The 14317-nt window shown below is 56.4% G+C and overlaps 1 protein-coding gene across 3 annotated transcripts in view; it reads right to left on the bottom strand.

Moving 5' to 3' along the window:
* LOC128074189 (cyclic AMP-dependent transcription factor ATF-7) overlaps nt 1–14317 on the bottom strand; it is a 55732-nt gene that overhangs the window by 16801 nt on the left and 24614 nt on the right. The window contains exon 2 of one of the 3 annotated variants that reach the window (XM_052669800.1): nt 3866–4412. The exons of the other annotated variants lie outside the window; for them this stretch is intronic. The gene's annotated coding sequence lies outside the window, so the exon portion shown is untranslated. The remainder of the gene's footprint in view (nt 1–3865; nt 4413–14317) is intronic. 3 annotated transcript variants of the gene reach the window in all.

Genomic DNA, 14317 nt, shown 5'->3' with positions numbered 1-14317 from the left:
ATTATTCCCATTATTCCCACTATTCCCCACACCCCCCCATATTCCCCATTTTTCCCCCTCATCGTTCCCAAGTTCCCTCTCCCCGTTCCCAACCCGCACCGTTCCCACCTGCAACGCAACACAACCAAACCAAGGACAAAAGCTGCACTTTTTACCCCATTTTTCCATTAAGGGAAACTGAAATCTGCAGCACATAAACCCTCTGCAGAGATTTGGGGGGGGGGGGGGGGGAAGGGGAGGAACCCACACAGCATTTCCAAATGCTGAAAAAAGGGGAAAAGGCAGAAAATGCTCCATCCTGCAGCTCGCTTTCTGCTGGGCGCTTTGGCACCAACCTCTTCCCCCCCCTCAACCCCATGCAGCAAAGAAACCCCGAGACGGAGCCCAGCACTTGAGCCCTAAATCATGTCATGTTACACTGAGAGCAGCGCCGGGGGGACGGGGAGGAGGGGGGGGAGAAGGAGGGATGAAAAAATGGGATGAGTTACGGCCGCGGCGCTGCCTTTCGTATCCAATCCCCTCCAGCGGCAGCTGAAGAGCTGTCGTGGCTGCAGCCCATTTTTGGAGGGGTTGAAGGATTCGGGGTGGGATGTCATGCATTGCATCCCCCCAAGTGCCAAATGCAGCCCCGATTCGGCTCATTTTTGGGCTCTGGGTAAACGCGGGGCTGGGTGTCTGCATCCCAAAGGAATCTTGTTTGGAGAGAAGCGAGGAGAGGCTGCGGCAGCGCGGGGATGGGAGCTGTGCGCTGTGCAAACCTTTGTCTGCGGGACACAGGGATGTGCAGCCCTCCAAAATGAGGCAGCAAACGCAGCTGATGCCTCACTGCAGGGCAAAACTGATTGCCAGCACCCATTTACCAAACAGTGCAAAAGAGGAAAACAGGAGCGTGTCCAGAGCTGCTCTTGGGCTGTGCAACTGCATGGGCTGCAGCACGGCAGGAAAAGGAGCTGGAGCTGAGTGGGGAGCAGTGCTGGGTGCAGCACAGAGCAATGCTGGGTGAAGCACAGAGCAATGCTGGGTGCAGCACAGAGCAATGCTGGGTGCAGCACAGAGCAGTGCTGGGTGCAGCACAGAGCAATGCTGGGTGCAGCACAGAGCAATGCTGGGTGCAGCACAGAGCAGTGCTGGGTGCAGCACAGAGCAGTGCTGGGTGCAGCACAGAGCAGTGCTGGGTGCAGGACAGAGCAATGCTGGGTGCAGGACAGAGCAATGCTGGGTGCAGCACAGAGCAGTGCTGGGTGCAGCACAGAGCAATGCTGGGTGCAGCATAGAGCAGTGCTGGGTGCAGCACAGAGCAATGCTGGGTGCAGCACAGAGCAACGCTGGGTGCAGGACAGAGCAGTGCTGGGTGCAGCATAGAGCAGTGCTGGGTGCAGCACAGAGCAATGCTGGGTGCAGCACAGAGCAGTGCTGGGTGCAGCACAGAGCAATGCTGGGTGCAGGACAGAGCAGTGCTGGGTGCAGGACAGAGCAATGCTGGGTGAAGCACAGAGCAATGCTGGGTGCAGGACACAGCAATGCTGGGTGCAGCACAGAGCAATGCTGGGTGCAGCACAGAGCAATGCTGGGTGCAGCACAGAGCAATGCTGGGTGCAGGACAGAGCAATGCTGGGTGCAGGACAGAGCAATGCTGGGTGCAGGACAGAGCAGTGCTGGGTGCAGCACAGAGCAATGCTGGGTGCAGGACAGAGCAATGCTGGGTGCAGCACAGAGCAATGCTGGGTGCAGGACAGAGCAATGCTGGGTGCAGCACAGAGCAGTGCTGGGTGCAGCACAGAGCAGTGCTGGGTGCAGCACAGAGCAGTGCTGGGTGCAGCACAGAGCAATGCTGGGTGCAGCACAGAGCAATGCTGGGTGCAGCACAGAGCAATGCTGGGTGCGGCACAGAGCAATGCTGGGTGCAGGACAGAGCAGTGCTGGGTGCAGGACAGAGCAGTGCTGGGTGCAGCACAGAGCAATGCTGGGTGCAGCACAGAGCAGTGCTGGGTGCAGCACAGAGCAATGCTGGGTGCAGCACAGAGCAGTGCTGGGTGCAGCACAGAGCAATGCTGGGTGCAGCACAGAGCAATGCTGGTTGCAGCACAGAGCAGTGCTGGGTGCAGGACAGAGCAGTGCTGGGTGCAGGACAGAGCAGTGCTGGGTGCAGCACAGAGCAATGCTGGGTGCAGCACAGAGCAATGCTGGGTGCAATGCCACCTGCACCCCCTGCACAGTGCAGAGCCCACTGCTTTGAGCTCGATGTGTTTTAACCTCACTCAGGGCATTCAGTGCACACAAAGTGCTGGCTGAGCACTGGGCCAGAATTCAGCTTCAATGCAGATGAGCCTGCAATGGCACAGAGCTCCCTGCAGCAGGGAGATTTCACATCCAGGGAAGCACAAGCCCTGGTGCAGCCTTAGCAGAGCTGGGGGGGTGCTGAACCTGCTGCCCCACGCTCATCACAGAGCTCAATTAACAAAGCTGTTGTTAATGTGGGAAGGCAGAATGGTTCTCTGCCCCAGTGCGATACGGACAACACAGGAGACAAAGCAGAACGGTGACAGCACTGCAGCTGAGCAAAAAGGGCTCAGGGAGGAACCACAGCTCAGTGCCAGCACTGGTGTTGCGGGCTGCATGGCCCAGATACCCCTACTTCAGTGGGGACCCATGAGGGTGAGAACCCCAGGGGCCTGGAGGTGAGCGGTGCGGTGCACTGCTGCCCATCAGAGACCTTCAGCTGCCCACTGTCACAATGACATTGCCCACTTTGTTGATCACTGCTGCCCATTGTAACACTGCCCACTGTTACACAGCCCACTTTTTGCCCACTGTTGACAACTGTCACGCTTAAGTTGCCCATTGTCTCCCATTGCTGCTCATTGTCTCCCATCATCTCCCATTGCTGCCCATCGTCTCCCATTGCTGCTCATTATCTCTCATTGCTGCTCATAGTCTCCCATTGCTGCCCATCATCTCCCATCATCTCCCATCGTGCCCCATCGTCTCCCATTGTTGCCCATCATCTCCCACTGCTGCCCATTTTCCCCCATTGTCTCCCATCATCTCCCATTGTCTCCCATCATCTCCCATTGCTGCCCATTGTGCCCCATCATCTCCCACTGTTGCCCATTGTCTCTCATTGCTGCTCATTGTCTCCCATTGTCTCCCATCACCTCCCACTGCTGCCCATTTTCCCCCATTGTCTCCCATCATCTCCCATTGCTGCTCATTGTCTCCCATTGTCTCCCATCATCTCCCATTGCTGCCCACTGTCTCCCATTGTCTCCCATCATCTCCCACTGCTGCCCATTTTCCCCCATTGTCTCCCATCATCTCCCATTGCTGCCCATTGCCTCCCATTGTCTCCCATCATCTCCCATTGCTGCCCACTGTCTCCCATTGTCTCCCATCATCTCCCATTGCTGCCCATTGTCTCTCATTGCTGCCCACTGTCTCCCATTGCCCACTGCTGCTCACTGCCACTCCTGCCACTCCGCAATTCCAGCCCCGTTTTCTCTCTGCTGCCATTCCCTTCTCTCAGGTGGGTTTTCTCACCAGGACTGCTTACTGGGGATGCCTGCACTCCCCAAACCACCCCATGTCCAGCAGTGCCCTTCCACCAGAGGAAGGCAGAGACGGCAGCTCCGTGCATCCCAGTGAGGACGAATGCAAAGAGCAGCTTTTGGGGCACTGCACCCACACAGCACATCCAGCTGTGGGTCGGGGGCAGCCCCACACTCACAGGGCAATGGAAACACCTCCAAGTTTGCTCCAGCACTTTGTCACAGAGCTCCTGGAGCCCATCCCATCCCATCCCACCCCATTCCTCCTTGGCCAGAAGGGCAGAGCATTTAGCTGGGAGCAGGTAAATAATTTAATTTACATTTCTATAGCTCTGCTTGTCCCAGAGGGCTTCTCACACACATCCCCTGTGCTGAATGCAGGTGTTGGGGGGGGGCAGCAGCCATCTGTCCAACAGCGCAGCGAGGAGAGAAGCTTTCGGCCAAGGACGGAGGGGAGAACTCCTTCAGAAACCGCCCTCAACTTTTCATTATCATTAAATGGTTTTTAATTGCTATCATCGAGCAGGCGCTGCGTCTCCTCCGCCTGCACAGAGCTGAAGTTCTGCAGCCCTGGGGGAGGAGTGGATCTGATGCTGGGCTGACATCCCAGTGGGACTGAACTGCTGCGAGCCCTGCCAGACCACCACCAAAAACCACCGCAGCAAAAAGGGATTTCTGCAGGCTGTGCTGGAGGATCAGCAAGCACGGAACGGTGTCACGGCCTGAGCTGGGAGGGCCCTTAAGGATCATAGAATCACGGGATGGTTGGCTTGGAAGGGTCCTTGAAGATCACAAAACCATGGGATAGTTGGGCTGAAAGGGTTCTTAACGGTCATGGGACATTGAGACGGTTGGCTTGGGAGGGTCCTGAAAGATCACAGAACCACAGGATGGTTGGGTTGGAAGGGCCCCAAAGCCCCCCCTCCCCAGCGCCACCCTTTGCCCTGGGCTGCTCCCACCCCTGTCAGCCACCCAGAGCCCCATCCACGGCCCTGAGCGCCCCCAGGAATGGGGCACCCACACTTCACCGGGCAAAGAGAAAGCAAGGAAAATCCCCCTGCTTTGCAACAGAAGCCCATGTGAACAAAGGCAGAGGAGGAGCAGACAGCCGAGGTGCTCCGGAGGAGGAGAGCGGCCCAAACCCCAAACCCCCGGTCTGGGTTCAGATCGTCCCCCACACCTCCATCCCTGCCCTCCCGAGCTGCAGTGAGCGCTGACCTCCACACGGCGGAGCGTTCCCTGCCTCCTTCCCAGACGAGGGAAGGTTATCAGAACCCCCGTATTAATTACCGCTGCCACATAACTCGAGAGGCGCAGCGGTAATTAACGGAGCTGAGCGGAGGGGCGGAGCGGAGCCCACGGATGCGTGGCTGCCCCATGGGAAGCCCTGGATGGCTCCTGCGTGGACGTGAATCATCCGTACGGCCCCGACTCGACTCCCAGCAGCACCGCTGTGACCTTGGGAGAGCCATCAATCCTCCCCCAACCTACCAGCAGCGCACGGAGAGGGGAAAGGCAGCCGCTCAGCTTCAGCAGGGGGAGAGCAGACGGAGCTGAGAGCGTGCGTGGAAAGGCACTGCAGGAAAAACGTTAACAAAGGAGACGATGGCTGCGTGTCCGACAGCGAGTGCTGGGGTTCCTTGGGAGCTCAGCGTCTCCTGAGAGCAAAGGGAAGGGCAGGGAGCTGAAATCCTTGCCTGCTCTGTAGCAGGGAGCTTGATTCCTTCCTGCCTTAAAGCAGGGAGCTGAAATCCTGCCTGCCCTATAGAGGGGAGCTTGATTCCTTCCTGCCTTATAGCTGAAATCCTGCCTGCCCTATAGCAGGGAGCTTGATTCCTTCCTGCCTTATAGCAGGGAGCCAAAATCCTTCCTGCCCTATAGCGGGGAGCTTGATTCCTTCCTGCCTTATAGCAGGGAGCCAAAATCCTTCCTGCCCTATAGCGGGGAGCTTGATTCCTTCCTGCCTTAAAGCAGGGAGCTGAAATCCTTGCCTGCTCTGTAGCAGGGAGCTTGATTCCTTCCTGCCTTATAGCAGGGAGCCGAAATCCTGCCTGCCCTATAGCGGGGAGCTTGATTCCTTCCTGCCTTATAGCAGGGAGCTGAAATCCTGCCTGCCCTATAGCAGGGAGCTTGATTCCTTCCTGCCTTATAGCTGAAATCCTGCCTGTCCTAAAGCGGGGAGCTTGATTCCTTCCTGCCTTATAGCAGGGAGCTGAAATCCTGCCCTTTTTTCTAGCAGGGAGCTCAATTCCCTTCTGCCCTACAGCAGGGAGATGCATTCAGCTCTGCTTTACAACAGGAAGCTCCAGGGCTGAGCTGCTTGGGCAGCTGTGTGGCACTGAAGGAGAAAAGTGGGACCTTGTGCCATCACAGCCACCCGGCGCAAGGCTCTACCCCCACATCTCACCTACGCTGCACTGCGTTGGAATCACAGAACGGTTTGGGTTGGAAGGGACCACAAAAGGCCACAGGTTCCTCAGGCACGAGTTGCCCTTGGTGCATCCATGGTGGCTGCCACCAATGCCCTCCTCTTTATTCTCCACGTGCCTTAGCAGGGCCCTCAGAAGGAGGCCTCCTGGCATTCCGGCCTGCTTTCCTTTCTGTTGGGATGCAGAGCTTCTGGGCTGGGAGGGGATGGTCCTGGAAGGGAGGAACGAAGGAAGGAAGGGTCCTTGGATGCAGCACTGCAGATGGACGCCTTCTCTTTTACACACAGAACCCGAATGCTGGGTGAGGGCTGTGCACCTCAGCTCTGGGGAGCAGAGCAAAGCCCCCCCCAGAAGCCACCCCAGCTTCATCGCACCCCAACGCTCCTAATTACCCAATTCATCACCCACAGGGCTGCCTAACGAGGAGGAGCCCTCTCTCAGCATCGCTGTGTGCCTGCGCTGCTCCGTAAGGACGGAGCGGAGCAGCTCCTTCGGTGCAAGAAAAGCCAGAGGGGACGGAGCACAGCGAGGGTGCTTTGGCTGCAGGGTGGATCTGTGGTCCCTTCAGGTCCCTCCCAGCTCAGATCCGCTCACATGGCAGAACCTCATTTCATGTAATGGTGCCATTTAGCGGAGCCGCCGCCGCCCGATGGATTTACAGCTCTCCCACCCCCTGCTCACACGCACGCAGCCCTCATTGTCTGCATCTTGGCTCTCGGGGGGGGAATTTTAAGGACTTTTAATGTTTTTATTGTTTTAATCCGCCGTATCAAATCAAATCAAATCAAATGATTTCAGCAGAACAGCTGCCGCGATGCCGGCGATGTGGCGGCGCAGTTTGTCGGCGCGTCGTTAAGCAGAGTTTGTTAGTTAACACCCTTCAGCCCCCCACCCAATGCCAGCACGGAGGGATGTCACAAAGCCCCTCCCCACCCCACACCTCTGCGTTTCCCATCATTACCACCCATTAGCCCAAATCTCCCCCCATTCAGCCCAAATCCCCCCGGACAGCAGAGGGGTGATGCTCCCAAAGCAAAACCCCCATTGCCGCGTTCTGCACAACGAAGGGACCCTTTTTTGTGCCCCTGCATGGAACTGCACTGCACCTCTCCCTTCTGCCCACGGCTGCGTGGCCCTTTGTGTGCTTGCAGCCCCTGCAAACCCTGCGTGTCCTCCAAACCAATCCCTGGAAATAAACCCATTTATTGCTCAACAGGAACACGGCATTGCCAGCAACGGGCACAGAGGCGTGGGATTCTGTGCCTTGAGGAAGAGCTGCACCCCTGAGCTCCTCATGCAAAGCAGCAGCCACAGAGGGGGGAGAGGGGATGGCAAAAAAAACCCCTACAGCTTAAAATTTAGAAATGCCTTCTCCGCAAAGCTCTGCTCACAGCCCCAAAGCTCTAAGAAAGGAAAAAAATGCAGAAGAAAAATCCCAGATTCTGCTGCAAGGAGGTGTCCTACCCTCACCCCTATTCCTCCAGCAAGGAGAACCTGTGCTCTTCAGTGGGGTTTTTCCCCCCCCCCCACGTAGAGCTGTGGGCTCCCTGCAGGAGGACGCGCCGTCCCTGCGCCCATCAGCGCTGCGCTGCCGCAGAGGGGAGGAGCGACCCCCACAGCAGCAGAGAGAGGGGGGGGTCCGGACCCCGAGGTGGGGGCTCAGCCTCCGGGAGGGGTTTTGAGCTCTGCTTGGTCTCCTGCTGCCGTTCCTCTCTCCTGCAGAGCCATGGGAGAGTTGCACGGGGCGGCAGCGCGGCTCAAAGCGCCCCTCTGCGCCGGTCAGCAATGGAAATTGAATCAGGGCAGCAAGGGAGCACGCGGCCCTGCTCCTCCTCGGGACCCTCCTGTGGCTGAGCATCGCTGGGGTTGGGGAAGGAGGTGGGAGGTGAAGGCTGAGCCCCCCCGGGTGATTTTTGTCCCAGACTGCGTACAGCAGGTCCTGCACGCTCACGCATGTATCTGGGAGTTCAATGTCTGCGTGCAGGCATGGAGAAGGGCTTTGTCACAGCTGCATGCTGCATCTGCGCTGCAGAACGAGAGCTCTGCTCCTGCCATAAAACACAGAATGTGCAGAGATCAGCAGAGGGGTGAGACGGGAATCTCAGTGCAACAACAACAAAACCCCCAAAGCAAACAGCCCGGTCAGCAAAAGGCTGCTGTTAAAATACCAAAGTATTTGTGCCTGCAATGTGCATTGCTGCAGGAGCACAGCCAGCATGGAGCACCGCAGGGTGCATTGCTGCAGGACCACGCATACCTGGGCAGCTTCGTGCTCCTGTTAAGCTGCAGACCACAAGCAAGTTTTTAGATCCATCTAATTTTGAGTTAATAAAAGAGCCCAGCTCGATTTACGGCCTCGTGCTGGCAGCACACGCAGCTTGCATCTGTGATATAGAGCAACAGCTCGAGGTAAGGACCGGGCTGAGATTACTTTGTTCAGAGCAGACACTCTGTGGTTGTGGAGCCCCTTAAATCAAAAGGAGAAGAAAGCATTCCCTGCCAGTGCCCGGCCGTGCTCCTTTGTGGGTAGTTCTGCAGCCCTGATCGTGTTCCCAAGAAAGGAGAAACCTTTCCTCCCCGTCCCCCCGATTTGCAAAGTAGAAACTGCCTCATAATGTGGGAACCAACAGCGAGGGTACGGCTGAGGAGGAAAAAAAGCCAACAGAGATGTGATCTGTTAGAAACCTGGCAGCGTTGGAGGAACTGCAGGGACGGCTCCGTGGGCTGCAAGCAGCCGTGCTGCACGAGGGCGAGGATGGGAGCTCAATGTGCCCCTTTTGCAGCACCGAAATGGAAGCGCACCCCGTGCAGAACCTGCACCCAGCGATGGCAGCTGCTGCAAACCTGGAGGCGTTGCTCTCAGCCTCAGCACAGCATCAGAGGGGAAAGCCACGCCGCTACCGCTGCAAATCCTGAGCTGCTATTTCTTCCTGCTAATTGCTGCTGCAGCCAATGGGGTGGAAATCCTAACGCAGCTCGGAGCAGATAACTCTAAGAAATGTGAGAACTGCTGCCAAACCTCGGTGCAGCTCCACAGCGAGCAGCCAGGCGGCCCAGCTGCTGCTGCTGAGAAAATTGGAGCCAGAAAAGAGTCAACACGAGTTGAAGTCGCTTATCTCCACTACGGACACGTAAAGCAATTCGTAGCCTCCTCCCCCCAAATACACACTGAATTGGATCGGAGAGTTCTGTAGTGACATTTGCTGCAGAGCCGCATGGAGCGGAGCCAGCAGCCCTGAGACCTCCTGGCCGCGGCCAAACCGTGCACTGCGGATCAGAGAAACACAGCACAGGAACAGCAGCTGCAGCGCCCTGGGAAGCAGCACCCACCCCATGGCTGCAGGTGGAGGGTGAGGAAGGCAGCTGGGTTAAAACGCAGGGAGGGCACAGAGAAAGGCAGCAGCAGGAAGCAGAGCTCACTGTGCTGTCACCCTTCCACTGCTCTTCCTGCTGTCCAAGCGCTGAGCCGTGAGGGGAAGAGGTGTAGCAACAGCCCCTGCACTGCAGCACTGCAGCGACCACTGCGGGGTTACTTATAAAGCCTACAGCAAAGGGGTTTGGGGGGTGGAACGGCAGCAGAAGTGAGGAATTATCCCAAAGGGGCAGGGATGGACAGCAAGCCCTGTGCTGGGTGCGGTGCAGCAGCCGCCCTGCAGCACACAGAGTGGCGCAGGGCTGCAGGGAGCTCTGCAGCAGAGCAGTGCAACCACAAGGGACGACGGCCCTCCCTGCTGTGCTGCAGTGCAGGCAGCTGCAGATGGGCTGCTCCGGGTTGAGGACAGCAGAACTCCTCGTTAATACCTCCCAGCTCCTAATTAACGCCCCGTCAGCCAGAGGGAACGCACACGTGTTTTCCTGCACCCATGTTTTCCTGCACCGGCGTTTCGAGCGCACGTCGGCCCTTTGGAACGGGTTGCCATGAGTTTGCTGTGGGATTTGTGCACAGGTCCAGCACTGCCGTGGCATCCGGGCTCTTATTTAGCAGAGAAGGGGTCTGGAAAGCTGTCCGGAGCCATTTCCATCTGACAGACAAGTGTCTGCACCGCTTCAGCGCTCGCACGTGCTTCCAATGCAAAGCAGAAACGGCCCTCTTGGAGCTGGCAATGAATCCCAGCCATAGGAATGATAAAGGCTTTAACTTACAGGAAATGCTGCTATTAAATAATATTTAAGTCTTAATTATATTTTAAAACAGCCATTTTATAAAAAAAAGAAGTTCTGTTATAGTGCTTTTGTAGTTAAAGGTCTGTCAACATTTCCATTTTAAGCCTTCATTTCTAGGGGGTTTATAATTTGGTCATAAAAATTCATTCTAGGCTGGAACTTGGCATAGAGGGGCTCAGCCTAGGAGCAATATTTTTTATTATCCAATTTGGTTTAAATTGGTTTGGCCGTTTTTAAGTTATAGGAGTGTAAAAAATAAACGTTTACTGGTTTCAGATGCCTTCTCCAGCTGATTACTATTCAAAATTAGCTCTCCTCTCCCCACCTCCAAAAACACCTTCGTGACAGGTGGGGGAGATCATTCCGCTCCGCTGACAACACGAGGAACTGCAGTTCAGATGAAGGCACTCCTTTGGTGCTAACAACCCCGGAGCTGCTCCAAAGCAAGCCCTCCTTCCCCACTGCGGACGTGCAGCCGTTTGTGCAGGCGCCGCAGCTGGAAGGGCCGTAATTGGAAATAAATAATTAACTCGGCGAACCTGCATTCCTGGGAAGTGATGGAAGGCCTTTAAAGCGAGATGTTTCTCTGCAGAATTTCACCTGGGCCGTTGGCGGCTGCAGATAAAAGGGCCGCAGATGTGAGCAGACGCGGAGCTGCAGACGTTTGGCTTCCTATTGAAAAGGCAGCGAAGAAAAACCGCGCTTTACGGCTCTGCTCTGCGAACCAGAGGGGCTGCAGGCGGCCGTGGCTCTGCATGCTAAGTGAAATAGAGGAGAGGAGAGGAGAGGAGAGGAGAGGAGAGGAGAGGAGAGGAGAGGAGAGGAGAGGAGAGGAGAGGAGAGGAGAGGAGAGGAGAGGAGAGGAGAGGAGAGGAGAGGAGAGGAGAGGAGAGGAGAGGAGAGGAGAGGAGAGGAGAAGGGAAGGGAAGGGAAGGGAAGGGAAGGGAAGGGAAGGGAAGGGAAGGGAAGGGAAGGGAAGGGAAGGGAAGGGAAGGGAAGGGAAGGGAAGGGAAGGGAAGGGAAGGGAAGGGAAGGGAAGGGAAGGGAAGGGAAGGGAAGGGAAGGGAAGGGAAGGGAAGGGAAGGGAAGGGAAGGGAAGGGAAGGGAAGGGAAGGGAAGGGAAGGGAAGGGAAGGGAAGGGAAGGGAAGGGAAGGGAAGGGAAGGGAAGAGAAGAGAAGAGAAGAGAAGAGAAGAGAAGAGAAGAGAAGAGAAGAGAAGAGAAGAGAAGAGAAGAGAAGAGAAGAGAAGAGAAGAGAAGAGAAGAGAAGAGGAGAAGGTCATCTTTGCTCCCCCATCCACCATTTTCCACTTTGACATCTGGCCGCATGCCGGCACGGCCCTCGGGGACGGGCAGGGCTGTGTGTAAAGGCTCGTGGATGGCTGGGAGCTGCTCCACGTGGGACCCAGAGCTGCGTGGGCCCCCTGGTGCCCCCTGTCCATCCCCACCAGCCCGCTTGTGACCAACGCTATCAGCTGCCCTCCTGCTTCATCAGCTCAGGTTTCCAAAGACGAATCAGCACTCATTAAACCCGTGGCTGCCAGGAGCCCGAGCTCTCTAGGAAAACCAATCTGTGCCCAAACCGAGCCCCGCTCAGTCGCAGTGCCGAGACAGGAGCGATTTCTACAGGAGGACGGGGTGCCGTAACTCTGCTTAACAGCCATTTAAATTCTGCCTGCTCTCACAACAGGTCGCCAATGGGGCTGACGCCGCTCACAGATTTGATTTCAGCCCTCTGAATTTCCCGTGCTGCCCTTCAGCAGTGCCAGGAATGGAGCCTCAGGAGGCAGACCCCAGCAGGGCCGTTAAATCAGCACCAAGAATTACAGTGGAAAACACTCGGCTGTAAAGCAGACCGGTGCAGGCGCCGCTCTCCCTCACCCTGCGCTGCCTGCGCGCCTCCCTACCTGCTGCACTCCATTGCATTGCATTGAATCCAACCTGCCCCCACCGAGGGCGTTCAGCCTCTGCAGGAACGCAGGCCAGGCTCAGTCCTCGTGCTGCTCCCTGCCTGATGCTGGGACAAAGAAATATCAGCACGAATCACAGCCCAGAACACGGCACAGCAGCACCTGAGCTGCCCCGGCACCACGCATGTCCCAGGCCACGTCAAAGTGAGAACCTCAGCAAGGAGAGCTCGTCACTGGGATGCTCCTCAGAGGGAGAAGCTGCCCATTTCTTCCCCCTTCTGCCTTGTATGAAAGGAATAATCCATATTCGTTTGGATTATACAAGCCACAAAACACACCTTAGCTTCGGTCCCACCCCTAACCAATCGCTGAAGCCGTTTGTTGCCTCGTATATTACAAAGCAATAGAGATTTAAGGGATAATGGTCATGGTGGCAGAGTATACAAAGCAATAAACTGCTTTTGAGGTTGGTTAAATGCCAAGTGATGCTGAGGCCTCAATGCCATAAACATTATTTCTATTATATGACAAGATAAGAGGATACAATAAACCACAAAGAAGAAAAATCATTGTCTGGCCTCGTGAAAGTTCTGGGCTTTGCGTTTCTCGGACGCCGCACGAGCATCACCTCGGTGCCGTGGGCTTAAGGGGAATAAATTGTTAAATTAAGGGCGGGTTTAAAAAGCAAACGATTGTTTGAGGAAATGGCCTGGATAACTGCAGTGCTGAGCGAGGACACAGCGGTGATTTGCGTCGCTTCCGAGGAGGGAAATGGCGTGGGGTGTGAGGGCAGGAGAAGCCCTGCTCTGCGCAGAGCCGCTCGGTGTGATGGGCCTCCATCTGTCCGGCCATGGGAATGGACCAAAGATCTCCATTGGTAAGGATGTTCCTCTCTTGCGATGCTTTGTCAGCTCTGGAGCACCCAAAGCTTTTTGGAGGGCAGCAGAAGGCGGCACAGCAGCCAGCAGCGCCTTTCACAGCGCTCTGCTGCCCATGGCGAGAGGTGCTGGCTGTGCTGGCAGGGAAATGGACCCTGATAGGAACCCCCCCGACTGCCCCACAGCCCAGCACCACCCACTGCCCTCCTCCCTTACAGACCAGGGCTCTGGATCCCTTCAGCATGACGGCCAAAGTTTTAATTACCCCGTGTTAATGAGTCACAGCCGTATCTTTATACAGACTCAGCCACCTTCCAACTTCAGCGGCAGCGCGTCGGCTGACAGCAAGCACAGGGCTGTGCTGAGGCTGACTTTCATCTCCGCACAACAAATGGCATTAGGAGATTTTTAACGATGATCAGCGGCGCGCAGCACCTCGTTTCGCTTAATGAGTTCAATAGGAGCCTCGGTGCAGGCGCAGCATTGCGCCAGAGGAGGCAGCAGCTGCCCACTGCCCTGCGATGCGCACAGGGGAGGGGTCAGGGAGGAACGGTCCCATATCAACCCAAAGAAGGACCCGGCCCACGACCTTGGGAAGAACCCTTTGTAAAAGCATGGGGAGCATTTAGAAGTCAGCTGTGTCGCAGCAGTCGTGCTGTTGGGAAGCGATGGAACACACAGCATCCCAAAATAACAGCCCTTACAGACCTAGCAACCACAACATGTTTACGGCCCCCCCCCGAGCCCCACTGACCGCAGTGATGTGGGGGGCACGGAGGGATCAGCGCATCTATTTTTGGTGGCTGCTCCCATTTCCCCCTCCTTGCTTCCCGGGAAATTCAGTCCTACGGCCTCCTTGTGCCCAAAGCAATGAAGGGAAAAGAGGAATAAAGCCAAAGAATTGGGGTGGTGTGAGGTATGGAGGGAAGGAAGAGGCCGACGGGTCAAAGGAACGGCACTGGGAAACAAAAGAATTCTTTCGCCTTTAAGCTGAAGTGAGAAAAAGCACCACTGGCTTCATGGTGATTGCCTTCAGTCTCCTGTTCGGGTCAGCCTGGCTCTGTTCTCCCTTCTCCTGTCACCTCTGGTGCTGCTGTGCATCTCAATGCAGAGCTCACACGGGGAAGGACGCAGCGCTCGGAGTGGAACGGCGCTGATGGCTGCTCTGTGCCTGCTGGTGATGGAAGCTGAAGCCACTGCGGCTGTTTGGGGCCCCGGCACCACGTCCTTGGGAACGGGATCCCCTCAGAAATGGGGGATGCACCCAAAGGAGCAGGAGCCTGCAGGGACCAAAACACGCTGATGGATCGGGGAAGAGATCAGAGGTCTGCAAGTGAAAGGAACAGAGACATCGGAGCCACGGCAAAGGGGCACAGCCAGCAACCACACACA

The sequence above is a fragment of the Tympanuchus pallidicinctus genome, unplaced genomic scaffold (assembly GCF_026119805.1).
Source record: "Tympanuchus pallidicinctus isolate F22 unplaced genomic scaffold, pur_lepc_1.0 scaffold83, whole genome shotgun sequence".
NCBI classification, from domain to species: domain Eukaryota; kingdom Metazoa; phylum Chordata; class Aves; order Galliformes; family Phasianidae; genus Tympanuchus; species Tympanuchus pallidicinctus.
This window is presented reverse-complemented; position numbering and strand designations above follow the sequence as displayed.